General features: G+C 44.8%; 1 long non-coding RNA gene across 1 annotated transcript; it reads left to right on the plus strand.

Moving 5' to 3' along the window:
• Window positions 1-5,434: 5,434 nt before the first annotated feature.
• On the plus strand, window positions 5,435-7,128 carry LOC309845434. Its single transcript, XR_014301292.1, has 2 exons — window positions 5,435-5,607; window positions 6,972-7,128. It is a non-coding gene; the product is annotated as an uncharacterized lncRNA (long non-coding RNA).
• The last annotated feature ends 8,541 nt before the right edge of the window (window positions 7,129-15,669 follow it).

Below are 15,669 nucleotides of genomic sequence, written 5' to 3' on the forward strand. Positions count from 1 at the left end.
CAATGTGGGCTTAATCTCACAACCCTGAGATTATGAACTGAATAAAAACCAAGAGTCTGACCCTTAACTGATGGAATCTCCCAGGCACCCAGACATGTTTCTGCTTTTTAAAGAAAATTAACTTAGCAATAAATCTTGGGACTTGTTACATATAGGACATGCAGATCCACGTCATTCCTTGTAACTTATCTTGTTGCATTTATTTTAAATACATCGTCTTCCCTTCTTCCACCACTCTGACCAACATCCTTTCCTCATGAAGCACACATGGGAAATAGAACTTTAAAGAGACTCATCTTGCTGTCATTTCCTCATAGGAATCTTTGAGTCAAGCACTAAAGCCATAGACATTAAAAAGAAGGGCACAGTTTTTAGGCAGTCCAAATAAGCAGGAATAGAAACAGTGGGACTTTCTCAGGCTAGCCCCAGGTGTTTCTAGACAGCACAAGAACTTCATGTATCTACCAACAACTGTATTTATAGCCCATGGTCCCTATGACTAATGTGCAATTAATATTGCATCAATGAATAATAATAATTTTTAAAAGAATGTACATAAATCCAGCACACTAGAAAACCAAAGTGTTTTTTCCTGTTTCCTACTAGCACTTGTTCATTTGTATACATACTCTGTTTGTTTTAGTTAAAAATCAGAGCAATTATGTATTCTGCCTTTGCCATTTAAAATGAATCATAAATACTGCTGTTTGTTTCTATGTTTACATAATAATAATTTTATATGGTTGCATAATGGTCTATCCAGTTGATCTATTGTTTCCTCTAATTTAAAAAAAAGGGGGAAACTGTATTATCTGGAGCTGTAATTAAATACAACTTAAAAGAACATCAATCTGACACATATTAATGATAAATATAAACGTTATTGAGCTACAAGGCAATTGACTATAAAATGGAGAGCAGCTCACATAAATTAGAATTAATATTCTCTTTACCCTATGAAAAAAAAAACTTTCTAGAGGAGAGACTATAGAAAAGGAAAATGATCAGATGCCCTACTGAAAAAGGAATAGATCTTCCCATTCTTTTAAGAGTTGGTATCAGGAAATGAGGCTGCAAATTCTTTTTTCCCTTTGTGCAGCAAGACTTCTACTTGCACAGAGGTGGAGAGAGCAACGTAGTATGCCTCAATCAGATTAGGTTAACCAGAATGATATCCTAGCAACTAGCCATAAAGTATGAATACCCAATGGCCTTCTTTAATTAATTAACTTCATCAGTGGGTGTTTATTGAATACCAGTTATATGCTGGATGTGAGATAACACGGGAAAGAAGACAACATCTACTCCTCTAATGTTGACAGTCTAGACCAGGTATAGAACAGTAATCAAAGACATGATAAAATAATTACAGGTTTTAGAGAGTGCCCAGAAAGAACAAACATGCCACTGTCACAGACAGAAATGAAGGTGGGGCATCCTTTGGATGGGAATCAGAGAAGATGTCTCTGTAGAAGTCACACTGACACTGAAACTTGAAGGAGAAGAGTCAGCCACACAAGGAGCAGGGCAAAGAGGGAACAGAGAGGCAAAAGCTCTAAGGCATGGTCACACTTGGCATGCTAGTTTGGCCAGTGAGACTGTAGTGGGCCTCCTGAAGCCCCCAGGACCTCATGGCATGAGCCCAGATTGCTTTCTAAGAACAATGGGAAGACAGATTTAAGTCTTAAATAGGTGGATGGCATAATTTACACCATGTTTTGAGAAGAACTTTTGGCTGCTAGGTGGAAACTAGTTTGGAGTACAGAGTAGAAGTGGAAGTGGAAGTAAAGAGAGGAATTAGGAAGTTATTGGCGTCACCCTCACAAGGGGTGACAATGTCTGGAAACTTAGTGGAAATGATTACGAAGGATGAAGAAGGAAGATTCCAATAATGACTCCAGGGTTTGGGGGAGCCCCAAATATAGACATGGAAAGCAGAAATCAGGGGTTCTCTTTGGATATGTAAGTGGGAAATGCCTTATGAAGTGTCCACGTATGGTCATCAGCTGGGCGTGAGTCTGAGATCAGTTTGGGAGTTGTCAGCAGCCTGATTATATTTAAAGCCAGAAGTCTAGGTAAGACTCTGAGGGAGGTTGTGGAGTTGGGAAAGAGAAGGGGGCCCAGGGCACACCTGAGTAGCTCAGATGGTTAAGCATCTGCCTTCATCTCAGGTCATGCTGGGATTGAGTCTTGCATCAGGCTCCCTGCTCAGCAGGGAGTCTGCTTCTCCCTCTGTCTGCTCCTCTCCCCCTCTCTCTCTCTTTCTCAGACAAAGAAATTGGTTATCTTTTAAAAAGAAAGGGGGAGGGCTCAACACTGAACCTGTAACCTTCCTCCATGTTCAATCATGTGGGGAAGTAAATCCATAGCTGGTGGAACCCCAAGCTCTCTGGAGATTCATACCGTATTCATTACTACCAGACCCCTCCGCGGTCAAGGAAATTCTCCAGGGAAATATTTCCCTTTCAGATCTTTTAGTTTCCTTTCTGCCATTTCTTCTAGTTCTGGTACCTCCTGGACCCTAGAAATCCTCTTGTGAGGAAAAGACAGAGTGCATGCGGGTAAGGTTTTTCATGCTCAGTGACCACGTGGGTTGTTACCTTGAGCAGCTGTATACTGGAAAGTCTGCGCAGCTGCCAGAGTATATCGGCATTTGTTTTCACGAATGTAAGTAACTATCATGGGTTTTTCCTGAGAGCCAGAACCCCAAAACTCTCACTTAACATCTTCTAGGAGCCTTTATAGCAAAGCTATAACATAAGGAGCCAGAAGCTGGCTTTGAAAACATAAAGCCCAAGCCTCCCATTTTACAAATGGGGGAACTGACTCACCTACTAACATCCAGGAAAAGAAAGGAAGGTGTTTCAAGTTTCATTTCACCAACCACTGATCAATTTTTTGATCAAGGGGTGCCCATCAACCTTCATTGAGTCCAAGAGGTCATTGACTGACCTACTTTGGCCCATGAGAAAGGACCAATCCAATGTTCAAAACCCGTATCACTGGGAGAAAAAGTGGAGAGTATTTCTAGGTCCTGAAGCACACTAGGAAATCCCCTACTAATGCCGCACTTGCCCCTGGCCTGAAGAATTGGTAGGTTCTGTGACCCAAGTGCCCCCTCAGTTTGAGACACTGACTCCACAGAAGCTCTGAGAATGCTCTATCGTGAATGACCATTTAAAAAAAAAAAAAAGGCAGGAAAGACCTATAAATTGCAGACATAGGTTTTTTATTAGCATATGGAAACCCAAATCCTACATAAAATGTGCCATCTCTACTTGGCTCTATAACAATTGACTGACATGCACTGAGTGATTGATAAAGCTTGCTCTTCCATAAAGACAGGTTTTAAAAACAAGAACCAGAGGTTGTGATGAATTCAGTGGGAAAGACGCTGTTTAATCTTTTCTGAGAAATGCCTGATGAGACAAACACACATTGTTTTCTGAATCTATCCCTTGTCTGCCTGACATTTTGTACCTGATTTATGAGAGGAAGCATCTCAAGGTCTGTTTGTGATTTCAGTGAATTCAAGCACACACTCTTCCTTCTAGCATGTCAAGATTCATAGATTTGGGGGTCAGAAGGAGCTTCAGAGATAATTCAGTGCATCTCTTTTAGTTTCTGAAAGCAAAATTGGAACAATAAGGGGCTTGACCAGAATTACTCAGTGATTAGAGATGAGACCACTCTCTGGGACTTACAAGAGGTGGCACTGTTTTTCCCACTCTTTGAACTCAAGCTGGTGGAGAATTGCTCTTGATATGACATGGGTAGGATTTCATTTTCCTTGTAAATTATGCATTTTATACACGTTTGAATTTTACTCTTTTAAATTTTTTTTGGAACTTAAAAAAAAGAAAAAATATCATGCATGTGATCACTCTTAGCATTTTAATATATTTCTTCCCAGGTTCCCCCCAACCTCCAGATATATTTTTAGATTATTACTTAGTATACACGTAGTTTTCTTTCTGTTTTTGGTTGCTATATCATTAACATTTTAATGGACACAGACTATTCAGGCAAATGGACATACTACAATTCACTTAATGTTTCTGTTAATGTGGGGCATTTAGAATGATTGCATTTTTTTGCTACAGTGTATAAACCTGTAACAGTATGTAACAGGTTTATATGATGTGTAAACATCTTATAGCATATAGTTTTTCTGATAGATTTTTACCTTAACATGGAACTCCAGAAATAGAATTAGAAAGCCAAATAGACACACGGTTAACTCAATTAGCTATTGCTTTATGATGTCAAGCATTATCATTAAAAATATTTGCTCTATTCCTCATTTCAATATATGTGATTTCTGAACGTATTGTCTAGTTATGTGCTTTGTCTATTTACTTACTGGTGTTAGGTTGTTATTAGTTTTTACCAGTGTTTGAATATGAGAAGATAATAAGACTTTGCCTGTCACATTTGGGCTAATAATTCCTTCCAGCCTATGGTTTACTGCATATTTTGAAAAAGAGAGTAGAAGTGGGTTCATCAATATGTCATCTGCTGCATCATAAAAGGTGATCAGAAGGTGGGGCAGGAGGAATGGAGTGGGGGAAGCGAGAGAGGAAAATTCTAAGGCAAAGCGTTCTGGATTTTAAGAAATGTCAGACAATTTGGTTATTCTATTTAAACCGATTGCATGGGTTGTTCAATGTGAAAAGTGGAAATGTGCTGAGCACATTTCAGGCCCTATAAAGCTGAAAAGGTCAAGCAGCCCCCATATGCAATGAAAAACAAATTCTACTCGTCTATACAGAGAGGGTAGGTTTCAATTAAAAGCCACACAGAGAAGCTGAGTAGTTTCTTAATATATTCCACTTGTTAATGAGAAGGGAAAATACTCATTAGTAATCCTTAAATCCTGGTGAATCAGCACTGTCCACAGAAAACAAACATACTACGCTGCTTACATCAAAGGGAGAAAAAAAACTCACATTGCTTTTTCCCTCTTTTGTGGTCAGCTATGCTCTTCATGTTTTTTAAAACATATCAAAAATGATATCATCACATTTCCCCTCTGGGTCTGTTGCTGCATTTGTAAATTTTAATATTTTTCTGTTTAATATCTTATAAAGCAGACAAACTCATAAAATGCAAGCTGTCAGGAGCCTTCAAGATAACATGAGCCCCCCTCTAGTCACCTAACCGGAAGCTTAAGCCACATAGCTAAAATAAAGAGAAAAGAATTCTGATTTCCCAAGATCGTTAGATCTATCCTGATTCAAAGGTAAAAGGAAGGAAGGAAGGAAGGAAGGAAGGAAGGAAGGAACGAAGCTAAGCAAGCTAGCTCCCTTACTGGAACAAAAGCTGCTTCAGGTTAGGGACCCAGAATGGACAAATCAGAGTGTCCCCAGAACCCTGGGCAGTGCCTAGGAGACAGCTCTGAACATGTTTGAATGGCAAATAAATGATTGCAGCAGCTCTGCCTTGGAGCGTGGATACCTCCTGTGTGTACTCCCAGGTCCTCTCCACCCTTTACTGGCTTTTCTGCCCAACAGGCTGAGCGGCACAGGCCACATCAAAGAACTCCCTTCTCTGGCTTTCCAGGCGAGTCACCCAGTGAATCCTAGAAGTTTGGAGGGACAGAGCAGAGTGAGTTTGGGGTATTTATTCTCTTGACTTCCTCCCTGTGAGAGTGCTTTCCACTGACTTCTTTTCCAAGGTCACAGTGTAGAAATTCTAGAACCTAGGTGAGGTTCGGTGGGGTGGGGTCCGGAGCCGATGACCAAGAAAGAATTCTTGAGACATCTTTGGTGCAAAATGGTGGTTTATTAAAGCACGGGCACAGGACCCATGGGCAGAAAGAGCTGCTGCCTCGGGGATGTGAGGAGTGGCTGATTATATACACAGGAGTTGGGTAGGTGAGGACAAAGTGGGTGTTCAGAAGGGCTATCACGGTAAAGAAGACTGTCAGGATATTGAAGGCCTGGTTACTATCAAGCCAAGGCTGTTTTTCCCTTTAATGAGGCATTAGCGTGCAGACAATTGGGAGTTTCCTGGTGGAATGTCACATTCCTGCTATCAAGCGTCCTTGTTAGTGAGATTTGGGTTTAGAAGAAATTTAACTTTATTTACATTTCTTTCTACCTCAGCCTCCTTCAGTTTTGTTTATAGAAACTGATGTTAGGGTTTGAGGAACTGAGTTATAGGTGCCTCTGGAAATTGGGCTATTGGTAAGGTAACTTCTTTGTTGTAAATCTCTAGGACATTTGTAAACCAAGAGAGACTCCTGCCTTGCAGGATTGTGATCTCTGCAAGTTAAATATTTGTTTTTCTTTTAGGGCAGCCTGGGGTGCCTAAGGAATGTCACATATTACAGAGGAGAGCGGGTGGAGAGAGGGTGCAAGGTGCCAGCTTTTGCTTTGCCCTCAGACAGCCTCCTGCTCCCTCATCAACAGCACCTTGCACGGGACCTTCTCCACCAACTCTTTCTTATCAGGGTCCGGTGACACTAAGACTCTCATCCCTTCAGCTGGGGAGTTCTGTGCTGTCTTTGGTGCTTCCTTCCCTACACCCTGCCCGCACCTTAGGAAATGTCTCGTTAGTAAACTTTCCTTAACTATCCTAATTGAATGCACCATTTCTGCTGGACTATGCCTGACACAGATAATCACAGAGTGAGTACATGTTGGTTCAGTGGCTGCTTCCTAAAATGCAGCCTGTAGTCTCTTCACCACACTGTGTGCTCTGGAGGAAGAGGTGCCTCTTTTTTTTCATTTTTTAAGTTTATTTATTGATTTTTTTTTTTTTTAAGTAATCTCAAGACCCTGAAATCAAGTCACGTGCTCTTCCTACTGAACCAGCCAGGCACTTGGAGGTGCCCCTTCTTAATGCTCATACTGGAGGGTGTGGGTGGAATGTACGGATATGAGCTTCAACTTTCTAAAGAAGAAACTCTGCTGATAGATCCATTTTTTCCTGTCTCCCCTCCCAACAACCAATCCTGTGAATTATAGCTTCGCCTGCAGCCCAGTGAGTCATCTTTACCTACAGCTGCAGCCACAAAAGCAGTAACAAGAGTGGCTCCAAGAGCTCTCCAAATGTTGACTACTTTGGCTGTTCCTACAGCAGCAGAAAGACCACAAACCAATAAAAATCACCATTTGTCTGGTTGTTTGGTGTTTTGTGGCTGTTTTCACCTGTTCCTTCAGCTGTGTTTTCATGCGGACGCCCTCCCCTAGCTTACTGGAGGCCTGTGTGATGCAGGGCCAAGAGCAGAGTTGGCAGAACCTGAGCTCACCATTCCCATCTGTAATGGGTGATGACATCAGATCTAGAGGAGACCTCCATGCAAGGGGATGACCTGCCCTCATCTCATGTCCTCTCCTTCGTGGGATGCGAGCCCCAGTTCTTTGGGTGTGTGCAGACTCCCACCACTCCCCTTATTGTTCAAGTTGTTGCCAGTTGTTGCTGATGATTTTAATTCACTTCACTACTTCTGTCTCTGTGCCTGGATGGTCCAAGTAAGATGCTGTGAATTGCACCTTAGAAATAGGATGTGTCACTCTGTTAGATTTTCATGTGTTCCACGACTGAGGGTCTGCTGGGTGTGGTGGGTGATGGAGACAGTCATCTTTCCTCTTTGGCACAAAGAACTGACAGTTACCTGGGTTACTAGACCAGGCTAAGGCCTCTAACTCTGACTTGATTGCTGGGTTCAGCTATTGCTTCCTATTGTTCTCTTTCCTGTGCATTTGGAGCTCCTCTGACGCTTTGACTATGCAGCTCCTTTTACAGCATGGGCTACTGTCTCTAATGCTAGACTCAAACTGATTTTAGATCAAGATTCAACAGAAGCTTCCAGCAGCACTCAAAGAGATGAAACCTCTAGCTGCAGACTGTCCTTGCTGCTTGAAAGACATGGGCCAGGTTTGAACAGCAATCATTAATTTCAAAGAAATTTTCCATCTCCAAGGCTTTGCATCTCACTAATTATTTCCAAGGTAAATTGAATTTGTTTTGCAGAATCTTCAAGCCCCACCCTGCAATAAGCAATTAACTTGAAATTGCTGACCTGCACTTGTTCAAGGGAGCCCTGGATTCCCAACCCTCCTATAGTTATATATAGTGTTACATTGTCTTTGAGCTGCAGCTGATTTTCCACCAGTGCAGTGATCACTTCCTTTATTTTTACCTGTAATAAGCAACACTGTAATGAAAGTGAATAGGAAAGCTTCAGTTGGTGGTTGAAAATGACAGAGTATCCTTCTCCGACTACTGGGTAGGGGGAGGGTGGCAGCCTATTAGAAAATGGAACCGTAGGTCATTTGGGAAAAATGTTTTAGTGAAATCCACCAACCTGGGTGATGCGCTGAATCTTAAACCAGAAAGAAGCAAGCCAAACCAAACAAAAAATAGATTTTTTCCCCCTTTGAATGAACAAAGAGCAACGTCTTTAAATGCTAAATGAGTCAGTCCTGAGCCCTCCCTGGTGCCCCTCAGGGACCATTGTCTCAACCGCCAATTAAGTTGCTTGGTTTTCTACCCTCTGTGCTTCTCTCCCAGCTTTCATTCAAATGCTCTCCGTGACTAATAGAGAGTTGTTGGTCTTGTAAATAAAAATTTAGTATATTGGTGTCCCTGGGTGGCTCAGTCAATTAAGTGTTCAGATTTGATTTTGGCTCAGGTCATGATCTCAAGGTCATGGGACTGACCCCCCTCCCACCCACCCTGTACCGGACTTTGTGCTGGGAACCTGCTTGGGATTCTCCTTCTCCCTCTCCCTCTGCTCCTCCCCCTCTATTCCTCTGTCTCTTCCTCTCTAAGTAAATATATAAATAAATAGACATTTAATATATTATCAGCAGAAAGAAAAGCTGTGAATAAGCAAGGTAGGTGGATGGAGAGTCATAGAGCTGTTCTTTTGGCCAAGAACATCAGGGAGGGCCACTCTGAGGAGGTGACATTTCAGGAGTCCTGAATGAAGTGAGGGAGCAGGCCATGGAATTGTGGTGGAAGGGCATTCCAAGCAGAGGGAACAGTGAGGGCAAAGGCCCTGTGGCAGGGATGAGCTTGATGTCCTTCTAACAGCCAGGGAGAGGGGGTGGCATGAATTCTGCTCGTTCTAAGTGTGCAGGGAGTGTCTTCTATGGCTGAGATTCTGCTGGCTGAGGAAGTCAGTCATCCTTAGCCCTGGCTGCACATCAGAGTCGCCTGGGCTGCTTCTTTCTGAGAAGTATCCACACAAGGTTTCATCCAAGACCACATAAAATCAGAATCTTTAGGGGTGAAGTCATCGGTATTTTATAAAAACTCACTGGGTAATGCTGATGTGTTGCCGGAGTTGAGAGCCTCTGGTTAAGGTCAACTCAGTGGCAGAGACTAAAATCTTTACAGAAATGAGACTAGGAGGAATACAGGTTTCTTCCTGCACAGAGAAAGCGGGTGCATGTGAGTTAGGTGGGGAGGTTCTGAACACAGAGAACTGGGCATGGTGGAGGGAGACAGGTTGCTGCTGATGCTGATGAGGGGCTGGTGGCCCTCCCTGGCCAGACCAGCTGTGGGGAGCAGGCTGAACGGCACAGCAGAGCCTGGCCTGGGGCTGCACTCACCCAGGCAAGCCTGGCCTCTGCAGCAGGAGGCTAGAAGAGGTTTCTGTCTGGGCTTTCTTCAGTTTCAGAGTTCCCTCTGTCTGCCTCTGTTCCTTTAATTGCTCAGCTTGCACTTACCTCCTCCCTTGTCCCTGGTTTCTTTCCTGACTTCAGCTTCCTGATAGGGGGCTGGCTTTGATTCTCTGCTCCTTCTTAACCTCAGGCCCTTTAAACTCTCCTGCCCGCAGCCCCCTCCCAGTAGGCATTCCCAGCCTGTACTGCGACCTTCTGATTCTAGCTTCTAGCCTGCAGTCCATAGACCTTTTTTGCACTTAGAGGGCAATTAATGTCTTTTTTTAGGTTTCCTGGTTAGTGGACTGTTAGCGGTGAAGACGTGTAGAGCTGTGTACTGTCTATGATCATGTATAACACACACCCACTCACAAATGTTTCTCTTGGCTGTAACTGTGAATGGCAAATGCTAGGAACAGGTACCATCAGTCAGTTTCCTTTCTCACACCCACGCCAGATGAAATTTTCATAATTGACTATTACGACTGTCCTAGCAGCCAGTGGTAATTGACAGACAAGAAGCAATCCTGGCTTAAAGGTGTAATCGGCCCTCAGAACAATGTACTGACCAAACATGCTTGAACATGTACCAGCAACAGGCCTCTGGGGAGAGGATGATATGCATCCTCGAAGCCGAGCAGCTGGGAACGCCGGCCCCGCTCCGGGTAGAACATCACCTGCTTCTTTTTTCTGTTGTCGCCCCTTCTCCAGAGACCACCTGTGGTTAACTAGATGATTCCTTTGAATGTGTTTACTCAACCACAAATCCTATACTGCTCCATCACACATATCTTGCTTATCTATAATCTTCTTCGACTCCTTTGTTGATTGTTGTATCTTCATAAATATAGGACTGAGGAGTTCAGGGCTGCAGTCTTCTCCACTGTGGACCCCTGTTCCCATTCTCTTGAAGCTGACCTTTTGTGCCTCATTCTTCTCCCGGGTGCCGTCGGGAAGCGGCATAAAGGTGCCCCGTCCTGCCTTAAAAAGCAGCCTGTAGTGGGACACATGCAGGGAGAGTGGTCTGCCAGGAATGAAAAAAACCTCCCAGCCACCATCTGAGTGGTGAATTTTGGCTTTACAACCATCAGAAAAGGGGAAATTTCACATACCACACAGAATTTCGAGTAAGTTAATCACAAAGGCATTTCTTTATTTGACAGAGATCACAAGTAGGCAGAGGCAGGCGGACAGTTGGGGGGTTGGGGAGCAGGCTCCCTGCTGAGCAGAGAGCCGGATGTGGGGCTCCATATTAGGACCCTGGGATCATGACCTGAGCCAAAGGCAGAGGCTTCAACACACTGAGCCACCCAGGCGCCCCCATAAAGGAGTTTAGACACCATTTTGAAGTTCAAGCAGGAAGCTGTCATGGGGTTTTGGCAGGCAAGTGACATGATTTGAGCTGTTCTTCAGGAAGACTGATCTTGCAGCTGCATGTAGGTTGACTGTGGGTGGGATCAAGCGGACTCATTAGATAGGGTAGAAGGTGCTCCAAAGTATACGGTTCCAGACTGCTCCTCTGCTCTGGCGCAAGGCCACCTGTGGGACTGAATAAAAAGTTTGGGGTTCCCAAAGGCTTTGAACTCCACCTTCTTTATACAAGTCCAATACCCAGACTTTGGAGAAAGACCCAGGGCTTCCCTGGAGACTGAAGAGGTCACCACACCACATATGCAGCTAAAGCAGCAGTTTCAATGGACACAGTCTTGCTACCAGAAATTAATTACCATCTAATTTGCATGGCCTGTTGATTAACTGTGCACATGGCCCAAAGGCCAGGGAAAAGCTTCTTAACTAAAAGCTGGCAATGCTTTCCTGCTGCTCTGGGAGAACATGAGTCTAAGGTCAGATGTGCTTTACTAAACTGTAACAACTCAAGCCAACGGCAGGAAGGGAAGAGCCCAGAGGACGACTTATCATCCATCCACCAGCCCCAGGTTCCCACTCTGAGAAGATGTTTGGAACTTGGTGAGCCATCTGTGTGCAAATTGTATTTATTTATTTATGAGGTTGAATGTACACGCTAACTAAACACTGATTTATCAAGTATCTTGGTATGAAAAGGAAATATTTTTACTGCAGATCTATAAAGATTCTGAAACCCAATAGCACTCCATGGAGTACACTAATTAGAATCAAACCCATTCCTGGTGAATGGAAACGAAATGAATATACACGGGTCTGTCCAGTGCTGGAGTCCCAGGAGTAACTTCACTGCTGTTATTGATGGATACCATTATGAAGTGGAAGCCAAAAGCAGCAGATGTCTGCAGAGGGAAATAAAGGACTTGGAGATGCAGTGTTGACGAGCTGGCATCTTATCTCCCTGCTAAATTAGATTTGGGCCTCCTCTTCCTAAAGAGCTTAAGTCTTGGCTTGGCTTCAGAAAAGATGACTATCAGCAAGCTGGCATAGAGAGGGGTCAGTCTGTCATCAGTCTTAGTTTAGAGAATCTAGTTTCTTTATGTTTTCATAAAAAAGCCTTTGGCTTCATGGAGTGAAGTGTGGAAATTCTTGATTATAATCTGGACACCAGAATCTATGGAAAATAAGTACCCTTTGGGGTGCTGTGATGACCAGAGCCAGATATACATTGGGACAGTGGGTCTGAACTGGAGAGAATTTCAAAGATTTTCCTAGGGGAAGTGGTGAGCCTAAAGCACATGGGTGGTTGATGGAGACAGAGAAGCCCACCCATAGAGAGTTTTCCTAGAACTAGTCTGGCCTTTGAGCTTGAACTGCAGCATGAAGAACCCAACAGTGTGAGTCCCCTCTCCTCAGACCAGTAGCACACCAGGTAATGACAATTTAGGACTCAATCAAGGCTCAAAAAACGATGAAGCAAGAATGGTCTTTGTCCTAGGATGTAAAAAGCAGAATGTGGAGATGTTGTGGGGGGTGGGGTTGGTTTTACAGTTAAGAAAATCCTGTGCCATGACTGCACATTGCTAAATGTCATTTTGTCTATTTCACAATTACTCTGCATCAAATTACCAGCCAGTGCTTCCTGATCCTTTCCACATTTATTCAGGAATAAAATTTTCACCACAAAAAGTCCAGTGACGATCTATCTCTATTAGGAAAAAGAATTGCAATCAGAAGAAGATAGAACAGGTACAGAGATGAGACCTGGCTATGCGCTCCCTGCCCGCAGGCCTGGGCTGGGTCCCCTTCTCTACTCCCTACCCTGAGGGAATGCATCCTCCCCAGACACTGTTGGGGTTGGCTATGTGAGCTCCCCGTCTCAGACATAACTGGTCCACCTTCTAGAGGCCCACACCTGTACTGAGACCACACCTCTGCCCCCTCCCAGCCGCTTGCACACCAATCTGGAGTGGCAGGGTCTGCAAAACCGCACTCCCTTCTGTGCTTAGCTGATGTAGTAAAAGGTTTTTTGCTCCTGAGGACTTGCTCATTCAAGTTTCACTGTGGCATCTCTCTGCACACAGGGATTTCCTATGTCAGATGGGCACCATTTTCGATGCCTTTCCCCCACCTACCTAACAATATATTGACTAAGATGAGCCATTTGAAACCTCTAGGACTTGTTTCCCCTCCAGGGTGAGGGACCTTGCTGCCAAGGGCACCTGTGACACAGTTTTGGCTGGAGATGGGGCACCCAGGCCTGTAGAAGCCCAGTGCAGTGAGATTTCAAGGCAGCCACACAGCCCACCACCAGGGTTCCCCTGCAACCCCTCAGTCTGAGCACCAGTTAGGAACTGCAGGGGTCTTCTCTAAGTTTCTCGTTGTGTTTGCATTAGCTTATCTAAGCAGTATCAGAAAGTTGGTTTTGTGCTTTACATTTGAAAAAAAGGAAGACTGAACAAAGGAGCCATGACCCCAAAGTTCTTGGAGTGGAGTGAAGACCTTAGATTTTCCTGAACCACAGTTTTATTCCCCATCAGGAGACAGTGAAAACAGCACAGGGCCTGACTCACCCACACCTCTTCTCCCCTGTCCCTGGGAAAGGCAGAGCTGAGGACAGAGAGTATTTCAAACGGTTCTGTGAAAAGCCATTCTCTTCACTGGGAGGGGCACGTTTAGAAAATACAGGAGTGAAGAGCGGAGTCAGCTGTAACCCCTGCCCTGGGCCAGGTTGGTTGCAGCCTGAGGCTGGTCCCCGTCAGCACCTTCAGCTACTTCTGCCAGGCCTCTGGAGGAGAAACGAGTGCCACGTGGAGGGGGACGTTCTGTCCAGAGGCTGGAGAGACTGGCGCACAGCCATGTTGGGTGAGGCTGCGGTGCCGGCGACCTCCCAGCATGGCGATGCGCCGTCGCCCTGGAACGGTTTATGCTATGGGGATGGGGTTGAGGTGGGTTGATGCTCAAGGAGGCTGGGTGGTGTGTGGAGATGGTTTTTTGGCCCGGTTGTGGTCTGGTGTGTTTGGTGAACCTTTTACGGAGGTCGTGGCAGCACCCCCCTTTCCAACACTCTTGCTGTTGCCACTGAGCAAATGAGCCTTGGCTACAGCAGCTCTTGAAGCCCAGGCATCCCCAGCCTACGGGGGGGCGGGGTGCTTTTTGCCAGTCTGCCATCAGCGCTCGCGGGACTCCTGCCACGCTGTCCCCCACCTCCGCTCTCCTTCCTGCCTGCCTCTCTGTCTTCTCCCTGCGCCGCATCCCATCAGAACCCCTCCCCTCATTAAACTTTTCCCCCTTCCTCTTCTGAATTGAACACTTTTCTCTTTCTAGACGTTAAGAAGTGTTTTGGGAAAAAATGTGTGTGTGCAGGTCAAAAATAAGGAGGCCTGGGTCCCAGCAGCAGCAGCTCTGCCGTTTAGCAGGTCTATCACCTTGGACAAGTTACTGGCCTCCAGGCTGATAGTTGGCCCATATGTTCATTTAAGTTTTTGAATATATAATAATATGGTTCAAATTTTTAAAAATTTTACAGCGTCTCCCATCCTTAGCCATGCAGTTCCCCTCTTTATAGGCAAACAAGGCCATGGTGTGATCTCCCAGACAGGCAAGCACACACACGTTTAGATTCATGCACTTTTCCACCATTTTCATGTGAGTAGTAACACAACATACGCAACGCAGAGTTCAGGGTCTTGTGTCTTCCTCTGACATATTTCAGGTGCCTTCTCACGTGAGCACATAGACAACTACTTCCTTCCTTCCGGTGCTTAGCATTCCACGGGGCAGTTAGTCCTCCATGGTGGACATGGGGGCAGCTCCCCATCCTTTCTGTGTCTCACGCTGCAGTGAATAACCTTGCTTACATACCACCATGCCCGTGTGTGAGCACAGCTGTGGCAGACAGTCCGTGACATGGAATTTCTGGGTCAGACAAGTAGAGACAGCAGACAAACACATACTAATTAGATGTGTGACCTCAGGGAAGACACTTGACGTTCCTGGGCTTCATTTTTTTTTTTTTTTTTTTTTAGTAAACTAGGAGGGTTGGCCTCGGTGACCTACAGGTCCTTTCCACCTTGGGAGCTCCTGGCATTCAGCACCTCCCGTCTGGGAGGACTTTGGCAAGAGACACTGTGGTGCCTCTTGTGATCTGCCCACAGACACAGTGTCCCTGGGTCTAGGCCACCACCTGGGAGCCAAAATTCATTCTGTACACAACCAGCAGGAAAGAACTTGAAGAGACAAGTGCAAGGGCCAGGACTGATGTCATCTGTCCTCAAGTCTCTTCTCTTTTGGCCTCTTTAAAGGTAGCTGCTTTGGTAGACTCTCTTTGAAATCAGAGGGGACATGGAGGCATTTTGCCTTGATTTACCAGATTGAGGGAAATGAAAGGGATGAATAAACTTTTTTTTTTTTTGGAAAGGGATAAATACACTTAAGTTGAACTGAGTGTAGTATCACCAGAATACTGGGGGGGGGGGTAGGATAATATTAATGAGATATTAGGATATAAAGATTATTCAACAATGCAATCAACCAAGCAATGCATATTTTGTTGGTATACTGACTAAAAACAACCTTGTCTGAAGGCTTTGCCCTCACTGAATATTGGAATTATGTGGCTGCTAGGCTAAGTCTGAATAAAGCCACAGCCAAGTCCTGGGTTTTCTGCATGTGCTCTGACATTGTT

Source organism: Mustela nivalis, assembly GCF_964662115.1.
Source record: "Mustela nivalis genome assembly, chromosome: 1".
In the NCBI taxonomy this organism is placed as follows: Eukaryota; Metazoa; Chordata; class Mammalia; order Carnivora; family Mustelidae; genus Mustela; species Mustela nivalis.